We start from the raw sequence: 13,855 nt of genomic DNA, 5'->3' as shown, positions 1-13,855 counted from the left end.
CAGAGCATTTTAGTTCAACCAAGGTCAAAGAAACTAAGAAGGTACATTCTCCTTATAAAGTATACTCTGGAAAATATAACAAGAAGTACTGTATAATCGTAGATGCTTAAGCAAGTGCTTCAGAGAGGCATCGTGGAGCACGAGAGGGAACACCTGAATTCAAGGCCTGGTCCTACCCCTTTTGAGCCAAGTGAATGTGAGTGCATGAAACTCCTTGAGCCTAATCCCTTCGTCTGTAGAATGGGGACAATGCTCTGCTCTACTCACCACACAGCTCTGTTGTGAAGCTCAAACATGACACATACACAGGGTTTTGCAAATTATAAAAATAGAAGTGCTTCCTATGATGACTCTTGTTATTGAAGAAGGAATCGTTGCTCAGGTTAACTGATAAGCCATTGAACACTGCTTCAGTTACTTGACCAGATGACTTGCAAGGGTTAATAAGCACATGTCTCAGTCACCACTTTAGGCCTGGTGAGTCAGAGCTCAAGAGCACGAGGCCCAGGTCATGGGCTCCATGGGACCCGCTCATCTGACTTGGACAGCAGGAGCTTCCAAGTTAAAGAAATCTGGACTTGGACCCCATCACTGGCCCTGACTCACTAGGCAAGTCCCTTATTCTACCCAAGCCTCAGTTTCCCCACCCCTAAAATTGGGGCATTAATATTACCTTTCAGGATTGTTGTGAGGCTCAGAGATAACATACATAACCCCTGGTACATGGTAGGTTTTTCACAAATACTGTAAAGGGAAGAGGTGATGGCTTTATTCCCGACCAGCTAGTTTGTAAATGCATGTGGAGATTGATTATGTGGACAATCTTCTCAAATCTATTCCTATTTCTTGAGAAAAAAAATCCAAAAGACAAGGCCCACTCATGATGGCATTTGCATCTAAAAAAAAGACAGGATATCCTATACCAACTTCTTTCCATTACATTTCTTATTATAACAAGATACACCCAAAAAATTTTTGATAATTTGACCTAAACTGGCCATATGCCTGCTCCATGCTCAAAACTGTTGATCTTCCCTCTCCCCCAGCCCTGCCCGTTTGTCTACCATAAGTGAATCCTTTCCAATCTTCTGCCTCACTTTGCCTCTACATTCAATTCAAACGCCTAGCCAAACAGGACGTCTCATATTCCAAAGTCACTCTCTGCCTGGAAAGCCTGACGCTCTCCTAAGTCAGGCATCCTGGAAACAGATACTGAGATGCTAAGATTTGGTGCAGGAGGATTATTGGGGAGCTCTCAGGAAGACCTGAGAGGGAGAGGGGGGTGAAGGGTTGGACAAAGAAAAAAGTTGAACCACGATGCATCCAAAACTGGGGCCTGAGCAGATTCCATGAGAAACTCTGGAGCTGAGGTGGCTCCTCAGGGAGGTCATAAATTGTGTCCAGGAGCTATGCACTCTACCCCACATTGACCAGTCATTGGAGGTGGGTCTCCCCCGTCTCTCCCCCCAGAAAGGGATCATAACCTTTGGCAAAGGGAAATTCTTAGAGAGGGACTCAGTTGAGAATTGTCAGCAACCAACCCTCTGTGCAGCTGAGCAATGTGTGTTTCCTCCTGAAGGGCATCTAGGAAGCACCTCACCACATCCACTACTTCACCTTCCAAACCACTGTCCAGACCTCCAGTCCATATTCACCACCGACTCACCATGAAGCCCATTCTGACCATGTATTCTCTCCCTCTTCATACTTGAGTTATGGGTACCACACCCACAAGACACTTCCAGGTGCCTCTTACATTGTCACTGAGTTCAGAGATCACAAAGTTCAAAATATATACTCGTTGGTACCACTTCTCAAAATTCCAGTGAATGTAGAGAATGAGAAAGTCATACTCCCTTAAATGCACACATATCGGTGTGTGTTTTTATTATAGTTAAAACTTCCAAGACACCAGTATATTTAAGCATACTTAATACTTTCTAGTCTGGTTCCTCATTTTGTTTATAGGAAAGAATATTTCATGGGTAAAGATACAATTCTATTCTTACACAATATTCATTGGGGTTTTCATTTCCTTTATTTGCTGAATAATTTTTCTTTATAAAGTGTTCCCTTGAAAATATAACAAGAAGTACTATATACTGAAAAAAAAGTCAGACTACACAAGCATGATAAAATTAATAAGAAATCTTCCAAGTTACACAAATTACAGAAAGTACCAGTCATAAAGAAAATACGGTTGTAAGAAAAAAAACAACAGTATTCAATATGAGTCTCCCTATCCAGCTTCCTTAAGAGATGAATATTAATGTCATATTAGTGTTGTCATATTGATATGACTTATTGAATCAAAAACATAAAAATGATTGCTTTGCAATAAATAGGTTACATGAATGAAACAACTTAAGTAAAACAAATGAAGCCAAATTCTTCTACCAAATGGAAGATGTGTGAAATATATATGTGTGTGTGTTTAGACATGTTTAGAAAATATGTAAAATAAATTATATGCATATATTATTTTACATGCATTCACATATAAATATGTATGTGTGCCCATGTGTGTGCATTAGGGGAATATGCACACACAAATGCACCTGTTTCCCTAACAAATATAGCTGCTGTCTTTTAGGAAATTACATCAATCCACTGACAGATCATTGCAAAGTGAAGGGCTAAAGTATCTTCAGCTCTAAATCAACAGTATGAACCTCTATATACATATGAACCCTCCAATGCTCCCAAATCTTTAATACAACACTCTACACAGTACCACGCTTAGATCCATGCAAGCAGGCCAGCCCCATCCACACCTGAGGGTACCTGTGCTTCGGAGGTCTTGAACAAACTGTTCTAAGCCTTCCTCAGGTGCCTGGGATCAACCATGGTTAACAGTGTCATCCAGCTCAGGCACCTCCATCCCAGCCCAGGACTTGCATGGGCCCTGGCTGCCACTTATCCTTTTCAGGGAACTCTACAACCCTCTGCCTCAGGATGGGATTGACCAGTTGCCCAAGAAACTTCTGACCTCATGCCTCATGGTTGTCTGGGGTCTGTGACTGAACCCTGTCCAGGAGGTTGACCTGGCAAATGGGTCACTGCCACTAGCCAGCATGGTGTTTCTTCACATAAGATTGAGCTGCCAGAGTGGTGCTGGCATACTGATTTGGGGTGACTCACTCATGTTGGACATAGGATCATTCAGGGCTATGGGTTCACTGTCCCATTTTAGGTTTGAACCTGGCATTTGTGAGGTGGTCAGTGCTCCCACTGAAGGGCTGCCTTTAGTCACCCTGTGTGATCCCTTCCCTCACTGCTGGCTCCAGAGTAACCATCTCATTCGCACATGCTCCTTTCCACATGCCAGAGAGTCCTTGGGAGTGATCTCACTTATCTCCTCCAAGGTTTTTGAAAACTGTTACTCCACAAAGCAACAGATGTCCCCTCATCTCTGATCAATGTAGTGACACTGCATCTTCCCAGGTCTTTTTGTGGGAATGGGACCACCCTTCTTACCGGGCTCTCTCCCATCATCAACACTGAAACAGATCACTAGAAATGCAGTAATTACAGCCTAACGCATTCAAGAGAACACATGGTTGAAAAAAGTATAATTCTACATTATACTATGAAATTGCACATTAACGTTAACATGAACAAAAATGAACTATTATTCCTTTTTTTTTTTGCATACCCTGGGTAAAACTTTAGGTTCATTAGCAAAGAAGCACGGTAACAATCCTAAGAGTCAATGGAGGCCAATATTCATAAGCAAGATGCAGGATGAAGTGCCATGAGTAATGACACGACCAGGACTGAATAAATGGTCATTAGAGAGCTACAGCGCTGTAAATAATAACATACTTCTCAACTTTTTCCCATGGTGGGAGATACAAAGTTAGCCAGGAAGGGTGCGTTTGACCAAAAAGAAAACAGAGAGCTGGTTCCTAAACCTAAACAGGAAGAAATGGCTACTAGACACCACATAGAATCTTCATATGCCCCGACTGGACAATGAACAAATATGTAAGTATCACTCCTTTACCCATTATTGTAAATCTGCATTGATAAATGACTATACCTCACATGGGTCCATTGATTTTATGATTTTTAACCAAGTCGTTTATACAGAGAGAGGCCCTGCAAACAAATACTTCCCCAAGGCCCTATACAGCCTAGAGGTGGCCCTGATTCCACGTGACTTTAAAACCACCACACTGAAACCTAGAGATGCCGAGTGAACAGTAACTTTCACCAGCCCTTTTCAGTGCACAAATCCGCTAACACTTTCCAGACTGTGATAAATGTCATTATTAGTCACTTAATGATACTTTGTAGCAATCCAATGGAACTTTTGAAAAATATATTGACTCTTAAAATCAAAATAACTGTTAAGACCAATGTCAGTCATATTTACCTATTTTTGTTATCCATTATTTAAAGTGAAGATTCTATAATTATTTTAAATTTCAAATAAAGGTAATTCATGTTTAGAGACAATCCAGTTTAGCATTGACCCAAGATGCTCACCACATCTGACCCAGCTGCTTCACCTTCTTCTTCTCTCCCTCTCACCTTGAAGTCGTCTAAAATTCTAGAACAATGAAAATATTTCCTTCTTTTCATAACCTCCTGAGAAGAGATTCCTTCACTCTGTCCAACCGCCCATTCCAATGTCTAACAACATTCACACTGCTTTCTGATGTGCCACTCATTCTTGATCTGCTGAACATATCATGGATGGATCGCCCATGTGTCTGGGGTCCTAACCAAAGACATCCAATGACCCCATCCTAATCTATCTAGGCAAATTAAAACATTTTTAATAACGACTATACCTAAAACCCCTCTGAATTTATCTGCTGCTTTCAAATATAAACTCAAAACATTTCTTAAAACTTTAAAAAATTCACTCCCAGACATACTAATAACTTCTTTCCCTGGAAAACATTTAAGCCCCTTTGATTAACTCTGTGATAAGCTATGAACATCAGTCTGTTTCCTTGCTAGTATTTTTGTGTTGGTTTTTACTTTTCCTCCAGTTGCTGTTTTTCTGATTTGAAATTAAGGTCTCCTGATTTTAACCCATGTTAAATAAACATATTGTTCAGCTTCTTATATATTGTGAGGTTTGCTTAACAGATTTTCTAAATCCCTACAAACAAGAAAGGTAAACTTCCACTATGTCAGGTTGTAAGTCCAACTCCACTGTGGTAACACGCCATGACTAAACCCTTCTTCCCACTCCCTAAAATTGCAGAAGGACACGTTTCCCCTTAGATGCCCCTCCCCCCCATACCCACCCACCCCGCCAAGCTAATGCCTGATGGCTTTAAGGTACATTTGACATCTAGATGTGAGAAGCAAAAGCTGGAATGTAGTGATTCATACTTATAGCATTTATGAATTTTACATGTTAAAAAACTAGAGCTCTCGTTTAGTCACTGTAAATGAACTTAAATTGGTTTACAAGTTGATAGTGGAAAGCTTAAACATGACCAAAACTTTAGTCAGTGGTTCAGTCTAGTCTCCTTGGGAGGGAATCACCTATCACTTCAGGATGCTTTCTTCCATTTCTTTTTTCCTTACCTCTATGGGGTGATCCAAGTTAGAGAATGGAGCTTTGAAGTTATCAATAAGTTTAATACTCAAAATATTTAAAAAGCAATAGGGTATAGGCACCAACCAATCAGAACAGACACCAGTGGACACAACTGAGAGAGCCTTGCTAGTTAGTACCAGGTGATGTCAACCCTGCCCATCACTGACTTCCAGTGAAATTTGTTCTTTATCCTTGGGACCGATCACTACGGTAACTTTGGTCGAAATACCTGCATCCTGTTCTGTTCTCAGGTTGATGGGTCCTCGAAGGTCATCAGATGACTCCAGAGACTATTGAATTCTTTGATATCTAGACACAAGAAAGGAAAATTAGACTGCAATGATTCATAGTTGTAGCAGTTACAAATTTTATGTATTAAAAAAATAGTAAACACTAAAGGCCACTCTTACACATTCATCTCTGACATCTTTTGGGGCTGCAGAATCTGGGGTGCTGCGTTAGACTTTCTCTACCTAGATCTTCCTGCTCCCATTTATACTTTGCTGCTGTAGAGGCGTGCTGGAATGGCAGACTTACTTACAAGAATTGCTGTCTTTCTCCTGTTTGGCCCTGAAAACAACCTATACAGTAGGGTGAGGCATATATTATCGTATCGTGTCTCACCTAAGGTCACATACTATATAATAAAGAGCTGATATGCTAATTAGACCAAACAGCAGAACAACCATCCGGACGACCTTCTGGATGACACTTCCGGACAAAGCCTGGGCTGTGAGGGCCAGCCAAGGCAGGCGGGGCTGCAAGGGCCTAGCCCCTTGCATGAATTTCATGCATCAGGCCTCTAGTAGCTAATAAATGATGAGCTAAGACAAACACAAATCCAGGTATTCTGATTTCAAATCCCATTTTCTTTTCACCAAAACACAATGGCATTCCCAATTAAATGCATGTAGATTTGGGAGCTATGACAATTCCCCTGTGAGACCACTTCCACCTACAAAAACAATTTTGTCTTTTTCTACTTATCTATTGAAGCCTATAGCTGAGAATGCTGCTACTCACATGTTTCTTTTTTTAGCAAAAAGGAGACACAGAAATTTCTCAGCCTCTTTGGGTGAAATTATAGCAAATGGACTATGGGCAAATGTGATGCGTAACACTTTCAGACCTTGTCTCTTTGATCACTCTCACAATCCACTCACCATGTCCTTTTTCTTATACCATTGGCTATCCAGGTGCAAAGGAAACAGTGGAGAGGACTAGATGGAAGGAGTGAGGGTCTCTGAATGACTTCATGGAGCAGCAATGGCCCGTGACATGTATGGAAAATAAACCTTTAATATGAAAGCCACTGACATAGTGGGGCTCTTTGTTGTAGCACTAATGATTTTTCCTGACTAATACAAAGAGGGAGAAATCATATTTTAATGCCTATAATGCAGTGACATCAAACATTTTAAACAATAAATAGATGAGGGAAACTGCCTTCAGATTTTAGTTTTCTCCTATATATGACAGTGAAAAATCTTAATGACTGACTGGTTCAGGAAGATCCAGAACGAATGAGTTCCTCTCTCTCTCTCTCTCTCTCTCTCTCTCTCTCTCTCTCTCTCTCTCTCTCACACACACACACACACACACACACACACACACAATTTTGCTTTATATTACATCAATATTCTTGAATATGGTAGATTCAGGCTTTTAAAGAACAGAAATTTATGTAATAGTGGAGATCTTAAAGAATGCAAAATACAAATAAAATTAGGATCAAAAGTAAGTATTTATTGAGAATTAGAAAATAACTTAAAACAAATTGAAAATTTTAAAAGCTGACAAATACCACAAGCATCACAAAATCCAAAAACATTAATATGTTTTTATTAAATAACTGCCTGACAGACCTATATAATATTTATTCTTACTTTTTTTGGCTGCATACTCTTTTATTACCCTTGCTATGACTTTATATTGTTTAAATAGAACAGAAATATGTCTTCTAACATAATGGGTAAATATTTGTTTTTATTATTGATGGTAATAAACATTCACATGCATATTTAGGATTATTGCCAACTTTGGGAAAATATCAAATTTCTGCCATGTATGAGCTGTAAGGTTTAGAAGAATTATCCATGGACTGGCTTTCAACTCTGTATATTTCAAATCGTGTTTCTCCTCTTCAATCACATGCTTCCAGTGCTGGGGATCATCAGACACATTAATATCAAGAAAGAACCATCCAGCCAGTATGGTTCAGTGGTTGAGCATCAACCCATGAGCCAGGAGGTCATGGTTTGATTCCCAGTAAGGGCACATGCCTGGGTTGTGTGCCAGCTATGGGTGTGCAGGAGGCAGCCAATTAATGTTTCTCTCTTGTTGATATTTTATTTCTTTCTCCCTCTCCCTTCCTCTCTCTCCAAAATCAATAAAAATATATTTTAAAAAAGAAAAAGAAAAAAACCTCTCTGTGTCATGATGTCAGGTCAGTTGGCAGGGCAATAGAAATCTCTCTGAAAGACATGTGTATACCAGGATAACCAGCCATAACATGGAAATGACTGAAACCATATACTAGTCAATATATCCCACTAAACCTATACTAGTGCATCCACAATTGTACTTTCTCTAACTTATATTTTTAAGCATATAAAAACTATGGTTTTCCCTATGCCACCTGACATAAGGAGAATATAACATGACGAGAAATAAGTAAGTTGGAGAGGGAAGAGTGAGCTTAACTGATGACAATTAAAATACCTAGAAATTTTCCCTAGAGGTGAATGTTTTAATAAAGCTCAAGTTGATGTCCAAAGCTAGCATGAGCCATGGCTTTGGGGATTAAATGCTCCACTCCCAAATTGCAAATGTCGTTCAGGAAATCCTAAATCAGCTTCATTACCACATCTGTTGAAAATTAAACTTTCTTAATGTTTTCATCAAGTAAAATAAAATAAAATAAAATCTCTGTTTGAAGTGAGTCCTCTCATGCCCCAGGTATCTCTCTCTCTCACTGCAACACAGATAGTCTAGCAATTACATTAATTATGTGATAACTCACAGGAGGAAAGACCATGCACCAAGGTGCTAAAGGTAGACATGACCTATTGCCACATAAAGGTTTTGAAGCAGTCATGTTAGCTAAAATATGACCCTTTGAATATTTTTTATTGAAATGGAAGGTAGGTTGAGATTACCAGGGTGATGAGAAGTTAGAAGTTGTGTTGAATTAATCTGAAAGCTCCTTGGGGGAGATGTACAATTTGGGGCAGAATGGAATAGTGGTTATGTGTCATGAGGATATGAATTTCATCTGCCATGTTCACTGCCATCTCCAGTGCCCTTAATACTGCTCAGAACAATAAAGTGATCAATTAACATTTTTACTTGGAGGGAAGGAAGGAAAGAAGAAAAGGAGGAAAGAAGGGGGGTAGGGGTGAGTGGAAGGGAAAGAGGAGGAAGGAAAGAAGAAGGAAAAGGAAGGGCTTGGAAGAGGAGAGAAGGGGATTGGCGGGTAGGAATGAGGAGAGCAGACGAGGTTAAGAGAAAGGAAAAGAATGAAGACAGAGAGGAATAAAAGGATGAAGGGAAAGAGAAAGGCCTTTGGCTTAGGTAAATCACAAATCAGTATGTCTCAATTTACTCACCTATAAATGAAGACAAAAGCAATCCCTCCCTATGAAGTTGTTGTAAGGATTAAATTAGCTAATACATATAAATCACTTATAAGCGGGCCTGGTACTCAGTAAACCTTAGTTACTACAGTGAATATTTAATCTTCACTTACTACTAGTTCCTCTGAGCTATTATTCAAGGCAACCAACAAGAGAGGATATTGTTAGTGATTGGCACAGAGAGAAGGGAGCTGAGTTAGAAGAATAGTCAATGAAAAAAAAATAGTCAATGAAAAATCTGTCAAGAGTCCTGAAATGTCTATTTTAAAAAGTCATAATCTCCTGGAAGAGTCTGGGAGATTTGGGATTTGATTCTCAGGCAGGATTGGCAAGAACAGCGTGCCCTGTGATGTGGCAGGAAGACTCATCTGAAGCCCCAAGTGGGTAAATGCAATCAATAACATCCTGTCAGGAACTTTTTGTGGTCTCGTGTAAATATAGGCTACCTGAATAAAAGATAAAAACTGTCATTTCCTCTCTCATGTTGTAGCGTGATGATTTATCTATTCCTTTGAAAGAACTGAACCAAAGCAAACAATTGCTTAAACTTTCCTGGTTATATCTATCCATTGTGAAACATAAGGGAAAAAAATACAAGATGGTAGGGTATGTTTAGGACAATTGCAGAGAGGAACACTAGAAAAAAGTAGGAATAATTAATTAACTCAATCCAATGGGCACGTCATTATAATTACACCTCAAACAGTCTATGAGGGAAAATGTGTCATGGGCTGTTTAATCAACCCTGAACTGTGGGGGTGACTAGTTATAATTTAGGTGTTTTCCAATTAGCTAATGCAAAACAGTAATAAATGGCCAGCTGCATTCTTAACACAGTGCTTCCATACCCTTCAAGAGAGAGATTTTAAAACTTTGAACTTGACTAAGGATGTTTATAAATAATTTTATTTCTCAAAGTATTATTTATTGTTTATTTATCAAACACATGATCTTCAAAGAAATTTAGGGTCACAAAGGCAATATGAAAAATTACTGAAGCAGGAAGTGGGGGCTATTTAAACATGCAGGCATGGGCAAACGTAGGTATACAGTTGTGAGTACGTGAAACACAGGGCTTATTCTTGTATTATTGTTTATTAATTATTGTATTATTTATGTGTATAACTATTGTAAACCTACTTTTGCCTACCCCTGTATAGACAAATCATTATGAATGGTGACTCTTTAAATGGGGACAATGTTGAGGTCCAGGAATAAGGGACCAAGTCACAACTGGTCCTCCACCATTTACAACCTCATCTTACTCTGAAGAGCAGGAGTGTCATACTCAACTCTGTCCACACTGAGAGCTCCATGGCAGAGAGCTCGGTGTTCCAGATTCTTCCCCCTCCCTGTGACCCCATGGAGAGCCGAGTCATGGAAACATTCTGGGCAGGCAACTCACACACAGAGTGGCTCCCCTGCGTGGTCTCACCCTAAAGGCTCATCTCACCTCACCTGGCAAAGCGAAAACAAAGGTTGACCTGTCTGGCTCTGACTTTCTGACCAAAATCCTCCAGAACACATATATAGTCTTATTGTGATCCAGTATGAGGATGGGGTTAATACGGCTTTCTTATGCCTCAACCTAATTTCTGAAAAAAATCTACACTTCAGCTCATTTGTTTAAACAACATTAAAGATTATTTTCAAAGTCATCTTTCTGAAGAAACTGGATAATATTTTAGAATAATCTTTACTTGATCATCACATGGCCCCAGTATTCATTAAAGATGAAAGTAGCCCAGCCGGTGTGGCTCAGTGGTTGAGCATCAACCTATGAACCAGGAAGTCATGGTTCGATTCCTGGTCAGGGCACATGCCTGGGTCGCAGGCTGGATCCCCAGTGTGGGACGTGCAAGAGGCAGCCAATTGATGATTCTCTCTCATCATTGATGTTTCTCTCTCCCTCTTCCTTCCTCTCTCTAAAATCTATAAAAAATATATTTAAAAAAAAATGAAAGTAAAATCATATTGACTCAAATCCCAATAACTAATGAGAAAGAAGCATGGGAAAAGAAAACTTGACCTTAAAAATCTGGCAAACCTAGTGTAAGACCTCAACTTCTCAGAAGTAGGACCTGGAATATATTACCTGACCTGGATGAATCTGAGCTTCCTCAACTATAAATGGAATTGAGAAGCCTCACCATATAAAGCAGCTGTAAGAAACAGTACATGTACCAAGAAATAGAAAAAAATTCTCATTATTATTGTTATGATCAACATGAAGACTTTATGGTAATTCAACAGAGACAGCATTAGTAGATCCAAGCTCCATCCCTGAAGGCCCAAAACTTAGCTATGGAGTAGAAAAATCAATCAACTTCAGTTTCCTTAGCCTTCAATGAAATCCTTATATAGTATATAATTTTAATGATAAAAATAAAAATGTCAGAATCCTTAAAAGTTATAAGTACTATATAAAGTAATAATGTAATTGCTGAATCTGCTAGAATGGCCAAATATCCTTTGTGGTTTTGTTTTTGCTGCTTTCTCTGTCCAATTTCCACTCGAATGACTATGTTATCTAGTTCGATTCTGCCAGTATGGTGGGGGAAACACCAAAAAACTTTTGCTACTTATCTGGTTGACGTATTTTTCCAAATTGAAATTCGGCAATTCTAGACAGGGCTTGGTGGTTACTATTGAGTACAAGGAGTTTGAAGCAAATTCTCCTCCTAGAAATGCTTAGGAGGAATCCTCACCTACCGGGCAGGGTTTTCATTGTCGGGGACACCTTCCTCGTCATACTGGTAGCCCTTCCCTTCTCAGCTACTCACCACACTTGCCCACTGCCTTTGACTCTCTCTGACCGTTTCTGGATGTGCCTTGTTCTCCCAGTTATGAAGTACTCCTCTTGAGGCCAGGATCTGTACTTAATTATCTTTGAACCTTTCATGTCACTCCCCACTCTTCTCTGCCCAAGCTATTGGCTGATTAATTTTAATCTTGGCTAAATCTTACAATTGTCTGAGTTTAGCAAAATTTGATGAACAGTATAACAACACTTCATGCTGGTGATAATAATTACAATAACTAACATGTACTGGAAATTTACAATACCCCAGACATCATACTAAGTGCTTTACAAACGTAACTTCACTTCATCCTGCCAGTGAGTAACCTGATGAGGTAGCTAGCATTATCCCTCACTTATAGCGATGGAAGTGAAGGCAGAGACGAGTAAAGTAACCTACACAAGGAATAAAGTAGTTTGCCAAAGTTTATAGGTAGGGGAACCAGGATCCTGACCCAAGGCCATGCCACTCAATATTTAACATATTTTTATAACAATATAATTATTTTGTTCCCATACCAAAGTTTCAAAATTTACTTTGGAACATCAAAGGCCTTGTATACAGGCCTATTGCTCATTGTGAGCTCTTGGTTTGTGGGTTTGTATACACATTTAATCTCTCTCATTTTACAGTATGAACCAGGCCCATTTATAATTTGCATTGTCATTTAAAGTAATGAAATGGTCCTAATTCATAAATATTTGGTTTCTCCAAATTATACCAAGGAAGTGTTTGCTTCCCATTGGCAGGGTCAATTAATCCTTTAGGTCCAGCAGGCACCCCACAAAACTTTAATGGGCCCACAATATAAACTTTTAAGTTCCTTTAAAATAAGAAGGGGAAAAAATGTTCAGGTCATAGGAAATGTTGTGATATATATATGTCTTTTTAACAACCTGGTCATGAAATACAATTATTTATTTGTTTGTTTGTTTATTCTTCTGGAGGGAGGGACCTAGGATGGCAAAGCTGCCCTGTTGGCCAGGGTTTGCCAGCACTCTCTGTGTTCCTGTCAGTGTCACGGATGTGCTTGCTCAGCGCACCCTCCCTCGCGGGCTGCTGGGTCACACTGCTGCTGCTTTGTGACTTCTGGCTCTCCCCGGTGGATGTCAATGCAACAGAGAGGTCTGGCTTATACAAAGCATGACAGCTGCTCTTTAGCTTAAATAGCACATACTGGAAACCCAGCGTGGTGTCAGAAAGGTGGTTTCCTTCCCCCTTGAAGCGTGAGGAGGAAACGCTGCTACACTGGGGTGTCTACATCACCTGTCTGATGAGGCTTTTCTGGCCACAAACCGTCTAGCCACGCCACGAGAAAACACTCCAGAGCAAAAGGACATTACAGAGAGGAAATAAAAATCATCAAGGCCCTGGAAGAGTAAACTTTCCCCAGCTTGAGCTGCTTTGTGTCAATTCTTCCCCCTCCCCATGACCACATCTTGAGCTCTTTTCAGCATCAGCCAGAAATACACAGCTTGAGGCAAGCCTGGGGTTCCACAAAGACCCTAAGGAGAGAGGGAGGGCCATTTTGACCCCACCTGGGCTGGGGATCCAAGGAGACCTGTGAATTTCAACTTTTGTTACATTTGAACTGTAATGACCTTTATCCTCAAGTCTGGCTTGTGAGTAATGAATACCAAGTCCTTCTTTCGGCCCCTTAGTTTAAAGTAAGAGGCAGGAAATGGTCCATTGTTTTCTAACCTTGCAGTTTCCTTGTGTAGGATGGAAAATTGAGGATGGCAAGTGAAAGCAACAGGCATCTCTATAGAAGGACATCCGGTGAGGCCAGCCTGCTGGGGCAGCGGTGGGGGCGGGGGCAGGGGGGCGTACATGCTGACTGTGGAGCAATGGGGAAC

The 13,855-nt window shown here is 40.1% G+C and overlaps 1 long non-coding RNA gene across 1 annotated transcript in view; it reads right to left on the bottom strand.

Moving 5' to 3' along the window:
- LOC132214931 (uncharacterized) overlaps positions 1–5,879 on the bottom strand; it is a 244,114-nt gene extending 238,235 nt beyond the window's left edge. Inside the window, exon 1 of the long non-coding RNA XR_009448372.1 lies at positions 5,793–5,879. This is a non-coding gene — a long non-coding RNA (uncharacterized LOC132214931). The remainder of the gene's footprint in view (positions 1–5,792) is intronic.
- Between the last annotated feature and the right edge of the window lie 7,976 nt (positions 5,880–13,855).

Source organism: Myotis daubentonii, chromosome 13, assembly GCF_963259705.1.
Source record: "Myotis daubentonii chromosome 13, mMyoDau2.1, whole genome shotgun sequence".
NCBI lineage: Eukaryota > Metazoa > Chordata > Mammalia > Chiroptera > Vespertilionidae > Myotis > Myotis daubentonii.
The sequence above is the reverse complement of the archived record's forward strand: the minus strand, read 5'-3'. Positions and strand labels throughout refer to the sequence as shown.